The sequence below is a fragment of the Portunus trituberculatus genome, chromosome 10 (genome assembly GCF_017591435.1).
Source record: "Portunus trituberculatus isolate SZX2019 chromosome 10, ASM1759143v1, whole genome shotgun sequence".
Classification (NCBI taxonomy): domain Eukaryota; kingdom Metazoa; phylum Arthropoda; class Malacostraca; order Decapoda; family Portunidae; genus Portunus; species Portunus trituberculatus.
Genome location: NC_059264.1, coordinates 6,174,137 through 6,184,082, shown reverse-complemented (window position 1 = coordinate 6,184,082; position 9,946 = coordinate 6,174,137).

The window sequence follows — 9,946 nt, the reverse complement described above, 5'->3', positions numbered from 1 at the left end:
GACAGACACACGAGAGAATATTTCAAACCTAACCTTAAAAATAATTCAGGCAGAAAAAAAATAAATAATTGAGAAAGTAAGCAGAAAATAACAAAAAGAGAGAGAGAGAGAGAGAGAGAGAGAGAGAGAGAGAGAGAGAGAGAGAGAGAGATAATAAAAAAAAAATAAATATGAGATATATTGAAGAACGCTCAATTTTTTTACTTTTTTTTATGTATCAGTATGTTTTCTAAAATGCACCGAAGAAAAGAAGAAAATTAAAGAAAATAAAAAATGCAAATTTCTTTCTTCACAATTTTAAAGTATGTCTGTCTGTCTGTTTGTATGTCTGTTTATTCTGTGTGTGTGTGTGTGTGTGTGTGTGTGTGTGTGTGTGTGTGTGTGTGTGTGTGTGTGTGTGTGTGTGTGTGTGTGTGTGTGTCTGAGCGCATCTCTTGGGAGGTGGAGAAAGAAACAAATTGAATATTGATGTCCAATAGAGAGAGAGAGAGAGAGAGAGAGAGAGAGAGAGAGAGAGAGAGAGAGAGAGTGGGGAGGCTTGATTACTAAGGAGATGAAAAAAATACAAAGAATAAGAAAAAAAGCATAAGAAAAGTGTGTGTGTGTGTGTGTGTGTGTGTGTGTGTGTGTGTGTGTGTGTGTGTGTGTGTGTGTGTGTGTGTGTGTGTGTGTGTGTGTGTGTGTGTGTGTGTGTGTGTGTGTGTGTGTGTGTGTGTGTGTGTGTGTGTGTGTGTGTGTGTGTGTGTGTGTGTGTGTGTGTGTGTGTGTGTGTGTGTGTGTGTGTGTGTGTGTGTGTGTGTGTGTGTGTGTGTGTGTGTGATAGGTAGGATGGAAAAGGCTTAGTGAGGATATAGAAGGGTTTATATCAAGAAAAGTGTAGATAGACAAGAAAATGGAGAAAGATTAAGCAACAAGTGGTAAAGAGAGAGAGAGAGAGAGAGAGAGAGAGAGAGAGAGAGAGAGAGAGACTTACTACATATTACAACACAATTTCTTTCTCTCTCTCTCTCTCTCTCTCTCTCTCTCTCTCTCTCTCTCTCTCTCTCTCTCTATGGTTGATGAGCCCCAGAAACATAGGATAAGAACCTATTGTGATCTGGATTCAAATCACGATCTTTTTAAGCTCCGTATTGACTCGGTGTGTGTATGTGTGTGTGTGTGTGTGTGTGTGTGTGTGTGTGTGTGTGTGTGTGTGTGTGTGTGTGTGTGTGTGTGTGTGTGTGTGTGTTTGTTCTTTTGTATATTAAGCACACACACACCCACACACACATGGAAGCAAACAGGTTGAAAAATCATACCTTTTCATTGTTTGAACCAATTAGTGTGTGTGTGTGTGTGTGTGTGTGTGAATTATGGATCACAGGTTAGAGAAGAGAATGAGAGGCTGAGTTTGATACAAGAGAGAGAGAGAGAGAGAGAGAGAGAGAGAGATCGGTTCCACGTTACTCGTAAACATCCATTACATAACCCTGATTTAAGTTATCGCGAAAAATCTTGCTCTCTCTCTCTCTCTCTCTCTCTCTCTCTCTCTCTCTCTCTCTCTCTCTCTCTCTCAATTCCCCTCACTCTTTTCCTCCAATAAATTATCCCTCCTCCTCCTCCTCCTCCTCCTCCTCCTCCTCCTCACTTCCTCCTCCTCCTCCTCCTCCTCCTCCTCCTCCTCCTCCTCCTCCTCCTCCTCCTCCTCCTCCTCTCAATTTCCTCCTCCTCCATTTCCTCTCGCCTACAGCACTTTTCTTCTTCATCATCATCTCCTCCTCCTCTTCCTCCTCCTCCTCCTCCTCCTCCTCCTCCTCCTCCTCCTCCTCCTTCTCCTCCTCCTCCTCTTCCTCTTCAAACATTTCCCCTCTTCAGTCGCCTTTCCCTTCGTTCTCTTTTATCCTCAAAATGCGCAGCGCCTTCCCGTTATTGGACACTTGCGCATTCTACTGATCATGGGTTCAGACACATCGCCCGATTTTCATGGAACCGATACAAATACAAAGCGCAAATTGAGGTATTGGAGTTCTCTTTCATTCTCTCTCTTTCTTTCTTTCTTTTTTTCTCTCTCTCTCTCTTTCTTTCTTTACTTATTTTGTCCGTTTCTGTGGTTTGGTTTGTGTGTTTTATTTCTCTGTGTATTTCTTTGTTCTGTCTCTCTCTCTCTCTCTCTCTCTCTCTCTCTCTCTCTCTCTCTCTCTCTCTCTCTCTCTCTCTCTCTCTCTCTCTCTCGTCAAGAAAAGGATTGAAGAAAAAGGGAAAATAAAGTAACCTTATTTCTTTTTCTTTTCTTTTTTTATTGTTTTCAAATTGCTGGTTTTGGATTTAGTGGAGATGAAAGAGGAAGAGGACGAGGAGGTGAAGGAGGAGGAGGAGGAGGAGGAGGAGGAGGAGGAGGAGGAGGAGGAGGAGGAGGAAAAGAAGGGAAAGAAGATCAAAGGGAAGAAGTGTAAAACATTGTATCGAGAAAGATTATTGTTCTTTTGCTCATAATAGTATTACTAGTAGTAGTAATAGTAGTAGTAGCAGTAGTAACAGTAGTAGTGGTAGGAATAGTAGTTGTAGTAGTAGTGGTAATAGTAGTAGTAGTAGTAGTAGTAGTAGTAGTAGTAGTAGTAGTAGTGGTAATAGTAGTAGTAGTAGTAGTAGTAGTAGTAGTAGTAGTAGATGTAGTAGTAGCAGTAGCAGAACCCAGGGTGGAAGATGAACAGCTCCCACACATGCTCTTCAGCAGCAGTGGTAGTGGTGGTGGTACCACCACCACCAGCAGCAGCAGCAGTGGTGCAGCAGCAGCAGCAGTGGTGGTGGTGGCAGTGGCAGCAGCAGGTGCAGCAGCAGCAGGTGGCAGTGGTGGTGGTGCAGCAGGTGGTGGTGGTGCAGGTGAAAGTGGCAATAGAGTGGTGGTGGTGGTGGTGGTGGTAATAATGGTAGTGGTAGCAGTGATTGGTGCAACACCAGGTGGTGGTACCAGTGGCAGCAATAGTGCAGTGGTGGTGGTGGTAGTAAAAAGAAGCATTAATAATGTTGTAGCAGTGGTGGTGCAGCTAATAATAGTAGTAGTAGTAGTAGTAGTAGCATTAGTAGTAGTAGTAGTAGTAGTAGTAGTAGTAGTAGTAGTAGTAGTTATAAAAAAACTGCAGCTTTTGTCGAAATGATAAAAATCAATAACAGTAGCGGTGATAATAGGTAGTAGTAGTAGTAGTAGTAGTAATTGTAGTAGTAGTAGTAGTAGTAGTAGTAGTAGTAGTAGTAGTAGAAGAAGTATTAACTGTATGAAACCAGCGCTTGTTGTCGTAATGGTAACATGAATAACAGTAGCGGTGATAATTGGTAGAAGTAGTTGTAGTAGTAGTAGTAATAGTAATAGTAGTAGCATTAGCAATAGTAGTAATAGTAGTAGTAGTAGAAGTAGTAGTAGTAGTAGCAGTATCAATATTAGCATAAGTAGTAGTACTAGTAGTAACAGTAGTAGCAGCAGTAGTAGTAGTAATAAAATAGCAAGATTAGAAACGGAAAAGCTTAGCAACATTTTAACATGAAGTAGTGTTTACGTATCGTGTGTGTGTGTGTGCGTGTGCGCGTGTGTACGTGTGTGCGGCTTCTCTAGGTAAGAAGAAAATTAGCAATGTTTATTCTGAACACTCATGCAAGTTTTAGACAGTAACATTGCATCGGGAATGTGTGTGTGTGTGTGTGTGTGTGTGTGTGTGTGTGTGTGTGTGTGAGCTTGCATGCGCGTGCTGGTGTTTATTTGTTTTAAACTGATGTATACTATCTCGCACACACACACACACACACACACACACACACACACACACACACACACACACATGCTTTCAGGCTGTTGCCCTATCAAAGATGCATGTGTGGTGGAGGAGCAGTAATGAACGTACTCTCTCTCTCTCTCTCTCTCTCTCTCTCTCTCTCTCTCTCTCTCTCTCTCTTTCTTCCTGTATTTTTCTGTTTTTCTTGTTGAGTTTGCATTTAAATTTAACTGTGTGTATGTGTGTGTGTGTGTGTGTGTGTGTGTGTGTGTGTGTGTGTGTGTGTGTGTGTGTGTGTGTGTGTGTGTGTGTGTGTGTGTGTGTGTGTGTGTGTGTGTGTATGTGTGTGTGTGTGTCTGTGACGTTAACCGTGTATGCGTGCATTTATGTTCTTTTTTGCATATATCCTTGATTAGAGAGAGAGAGAGAGAGAGAGAGAGAGAGAGAGAGAGAGAGAGAGAGAGAAACGATAAACTTGATGCCGTTCATGTATACTAACTTTTGTGAAACCCAGGAATCTCTCTCTCTCTCTCTCTCTCTCTCTCTCTCTCTCTCTCTCTCTCTCTCTCTCTCTCTGTCTTTGCTCTCAGATTTCCTTTTTTTTCTTTTCTCATTCATGTTCCAGTTTTCTTTTTACCTTTATACCCATCCTCCTCTTCCCATTCCCCTCTATTCCTCCTCCTCCTCCTCCTCTTCCTCCTCCTCATCCTCTTCCTCCTCCTCCTCCTCCTCCACTTCGTCTTCCTGGACAACAAAAAGATAAAGTCCATATCTTACACGTAAAGTTTGATTCTTAAGATCCTTTACATCAGTCGTGAGAGAGAGAGAGAGAGAGAGAGAGAGAGAGAGAGAGAGAGAGAGAGAGAGAGAGAGGGAGGCAAGGGAATTTTTGGTGTATGAGAGAAAAAGAGAACAGACAGATGGACAGACACAGGCAGGCAGACAGGCAGACACGGCTATTGAAGTGTGGAAGGCAAGGCTGGGATGATCTGGTAGCTTTTGAAGAAGAGAGAGAGAGAGAGAGAGAGAGAGAGAGAGAGAGAGAGAGAGAATGCAGGAGGAAGAAAAGAAATAGTGAAAGAAGAGAAAGGAGGGATTTCATTTTGGTCTCTAATGCCTATTGTTGATTGTGTTGCGAGAGAGAGAGAGAGAGAGAGAGAGAGAGAGAGAGATTTTGCCCCTCTCCCACCATTACCGCTCCACAGGTGATCATAGTGTTAATTACAGGTGCGCACACAATACAGCCTCACCTTCACTCCCTGTAATAAACAATAAAAGTGTAATAAAAACTTGTAATATTTCTGTCTTTATTTTAAAACGTTCATTCCTCATCTATTTTTTCTTAATTCTTTTAATTTTTTTGTCATTGTTTTGAGTAATGATAGAATAGATAATGTCCTCTCTCTCTCTCTCTCTCTCTCTCTCTCTCTCTCTCTCTCTCTCTCTCTCTCTCTCTCTCTCTCTCTCTCTCTCTCTCTCATTTGCTCCATTTTTGTTTCACTTTTTCCATTTTTCCTTTCTTTATCTCATTTTTTTCACGTTCCTCCTTCGTTATCATTATCTCTTTGTCTCACCTGTGTTTTGTCATCAGTTGCAGGTAAGGTGATACAGAAACATCACCTTTTTCACCTGCAGAATACTAATTAATTACCTGTTCCTCTATTCATATTACACTTTTTTACATAATGTTTTGTGTGTTTGGATCGTGTGTTGTTAATTTGTTGCATTCAAACGTTTTTTTCTTTGTTTTCTTTATTTTTTTTTTTATTTTCTCTTTTTTCTTTATTTTATCTTCCTTCCGGTTTTAACATGTTCTTGCTTTTTTTCCTTTTCTTTTTCTCGTATTTCGTGTTTGTTTGTTGATAAATTCGATTCAAGTATTTTTTTTTTTTTCGTTTTTGTTTGTCTCAGTTTAATTTCATTTTTCATTTTTCTTTTTTTTATTTGTCAGGATATTTGTCTATTGTTTTTAATGCAAGAATATGTTTGGGCTGTTTTTTCTTTCCGTACCTGAGTGTTACCTCTCTCCACTTTTACCTTACGTATTGGTGATCTGGTTTATAAAGGTATTCTCATTTTTTTTTTTTTTTTATTTCCTAACATGTAACTTAAGTAGTTGAACCGAACCCAATGTAACCTAAGAGCGAGAGAGAGAGAGAGAGAGAGAGAGAGAGAGAGAGAGAGAGAGAGAGAGAGAGATTTGCAGTTCTTTGTACTGTTCAAGGCATTCTTTATTGACGCTATCTTCGTGATTTTGTTTAGATTATTTTTGTGTTTAGTTTAAATTATGATTCCTTTTTTTCATTTATTTATTTATTTGTTTTTAATTCTACTGATTTTATATTTAGCTAGTTGACTATTCTTTTCATTTATTGTTAGTGTTTTATTCATTGGTTTATTTGTTTCGTTTTCAAAAACACTTGAGCCGTTTGTACTGTATTGTTTTTTTTCTTTCGCTCATTCATTACTTGAAATACTTAATCCTCTTTTGACTTTTAGTTTTCTCCGTTCATTTGCGATTCTTTCTTTTCCTTTTGCTTTTAATCTCCTCCTTTTGTATTTATTTTCCTTGCTCTTATTTTTACTCACGTAATTACTCCCATCAGTCATTATCCTCGGCCTTCCATCTTTGCATTGTAACCATTCACTCACCTTTCATGTGTACCACGCTTTCTTTTTACCTGGTCGTGTATTCCAGGTGGCCAGGTTGACATCATTATTTAGGCACACCTTTGCGTTAATTACTGGACGCACTGCTCACCTGAATCTCACTCACTCGTTAATTTTCACAGGTAGATTCACACCGCACGTGGTCGCCCGGTAAATAGTTAGGCCGCTTTGGGGCTTTCCTTTTTTTTCTGGCTTTTTGCTTTTTTAGGTATGAAAATCTTTTATTATTGAAATTGTGGTTTTGTGTGTTGTTTTGTTTGATTTGACTTGTTTTTCGAGGTTTTGTACGTTAGTGTGTGTGTGTGTGTGTGTGTGTGTGTGTGTGTGTGTGTGTGTGTGTGTGTGTGTAAACATTTTTTTTTTTATTCATCTGTATCTTGTTTATTGTAATGTGCGTAAGATTGTTTATCCATTAATTTGTCTTCAAAAAATACCCACGTCAGTCAAAGAAAAGTCTTTTCATTTCTCGAATTCTCAAAGTTTCCAGCAATGAAAGCTTCTCAGATTGGCATTATGTAGATTGTTATTATTGTTGTTGTTGTTGTTGTTGTTGTTGTTGTTGTTGTTGTTGTTGTTCTTCTTCTTCTTCTTCTTCTTCTTCTTCTTCTTCTTCTTCTTCTTATTATTATTATTATTATTATTATTATTATTATTATTATTATTATTATTATTATTATTATTATTATTATTATTATTATTATTATTATTATTATTATTATTATTATTATTATTATTATTATCATCATTCCTCTTCTTCTTCTTCTTCTTCTTCTTCTTCTTCTTCTTCTTCTTGTCATTATTATTATTATTATTATTATTATTATTATTATTATTATTATTATTATTATTATTATTATTATTATTATTATTATTGTTGTTGTTGTTATTGTTGTCATCACCATCGCCATTATTTTTATTATTATTATATCATAAATGAATGAGCATGTGCAAAACTAGAATCGTGCTATATAGCAAGAGTAATGAGTGGTACACGAGCTAATCCACACTCTGCCACCACTTATGCTTCACCCGTGTGTGTGTGTGTGTGTGTGTGTGTGTGTGTGTGTGTGTGTGTGTGTGTGTGTGTGTGTGTGTGTTTGTTGATATGCTCGTGAGTCTGAATTTGAGGTAAAAGAAAGAAAAATCAGTGCAGTAAACATGTTTTCTCGTATTTACACACGGCCGAAAAATCTCCTCGTGTTTTTTTTTTTTTTCAGTCGGAGCAAATATTTCCAGATGCGTACTTAACTTTAAAAAAAGAATTGCATAAAATAAAAAAAAAAGTAAAAACCCGCAGAGAGTACGTTCAGTTTATTATATTTGCAACTGCGATAATTCATGGAAATTTCAACTTATTTTTTATACTATATGCAAGGGAAAGTTACAAAGCAATGACAAATTTTTCGGTGAAGTTTCTGCCACTACCACCACATCCACCGTCACCACCACCATCACCACCACAAGCATAAGTCTGCGAGGTGTATTTGATTGTATTATGTGCTCTGTGGTGTTGCTGTGGTGGTGGTGGTGGTAAGTGGCCAATAACATTATTCACACCACGGCTATCATTCACGTTCATTGCCAAATTTACTTGTGATTCTTTTCTTTTTTTTTTCTTTTCAGTCATGGATTACTAGAATTTACTCTCGCTATTGCTATCATTCATGTCCATTGCAAATTGAGTGAACTTGTACGTTTGTCTTATTTAGAGTAAAGAATAACTGAAGTGCATTCAGCCCAATATTTTCCAAACGAAGAAATATTTAGGTGCATCGACCTCACTTTTTTCTTTGTTTCCTTCTATTTATTGTTATTAGCGTTAGTAGTAGTACTAGTAGTAGTAGTAGTATTGATTTTATTTCATAGTGAAGAATTATATTTATTTCCATCTCCTTATGACCTGAACTCATTTAAGAGGGAAGTTTCAAGACATTTATCCCTTTCTTTTGGCTAACTCTCTCGGACCTACACGGGGACTGCCATCTAATAGGCCCTTCTATTAACTTTTTCTTTTTTGCCCTTGGCCAGTTTTTCCCTTCTACATAAAAAAGAAAAATTTATGACCCCATCTACTCCGCTGCCACCATTTACGCTGAACACAACATTCGCGACCTTTTCCCTGCGGTGATGGATTTTTCACGTGCATGTTTTCATCAGCCCCAACATTCGGCAACCTTCCCAGACTCATGCCAGTCACAGTGGAGGCGGCGGCTCATCCCTGCATCATATTATCACAATGCATTATCAAAGCACATTTCTGCCTCGCTGCCTCTGCCTTCAATGTGTTTAGTCACACTTTCTCGTTTTCTGTGATGTGTAGATTGCTAAAAGCATCTGTCCTTACCACCTCTCATGACCTTCCATCATCTTTCATCTGCAGAGTCTGGTTTTATTAGTGTGTGCTGTACGTGTTCTCAGTATCCGTCGTAATGTATCCAAATGCTTTGTCAAATAGCACGCGTCTTAACATCTGCAGTATGCAATAGACATTAAGTTCCTGCGTATTTCAACAAATTTCCTCTTGTCTGAAACACGTCTTTGGTCGCGACACTTGCACAGGAATGTAAATTATATGCTAGGACTTCAGAACACTTACCGGATCTGAAAGTAAAGTGTTCATGTCTACCAAGGTCTTTTGAAATAGAAAAGCTCTCCCATTTTTACGAAGGCAAACATTACTCTTTTTAAAGCCTTGGTTGAAGTAATAACTTGGTGTTTGTTTATGGTTTCAGCGAGACGCAATATGATCGTGCAATAGAGAAGCATAAGCAAACTTGTCTTAACCGTGGCGGCTTTCACTCGGTGAGCTTGTAACTCGTAACTTAGAGATGGAACACAACTTGGCAACATAGTGAAAGCCGTCAGGAAACCGACAATCATAAACGTGATAGTCTCTTTACAAAACATGCATGCCTATCTATATAAACCTTGCATCCCTTTAAATGAATCTGATTATCTTTTAAAGCTTCCTATTGAAGTATTAATAGCATAAGTTTTGAGTCTGTTTCAGTCATCTACCATTCTATTTATAGGAAGAGAAGGAAAGCAGCATAGCGGATGAATGATTAACCTCTTCTGTACCATGCCGTGTTTCTCTATCAATTCTGCTTACTACTTTGGTGATTTCATACATACTCAGAAACATTTGTGGGGATAAGAATAGTAAAGAGTCTGGCCATTAATCTTCTGATCTCCATAGACCCTTCCTAATGTCAATAAAATAGTGTAATCGTACGTATACAAAAATTAAGGTAAAAATGTGTCTCAGTATTGAAAGGGTTAAATATTCTACTAGCAAAGGATGGTGCTTTGTATATACAATCACTGCGAGTCAAAGAATTACGTACAAAAAAGTTGATTGGTTGATTAACTCATTTACTGAAGACATTGAGACAAAATAACCGATCTTATAACACACTGTCTCTCGCTCCCACAAATGTGTCTACCGTGTAACAAAAATTCCCACCACAATTGAGTGAGGCACGAGTAAGAAAAAAAAAAAAAAACTAATCTTACATATTTAGTAGTTCTTT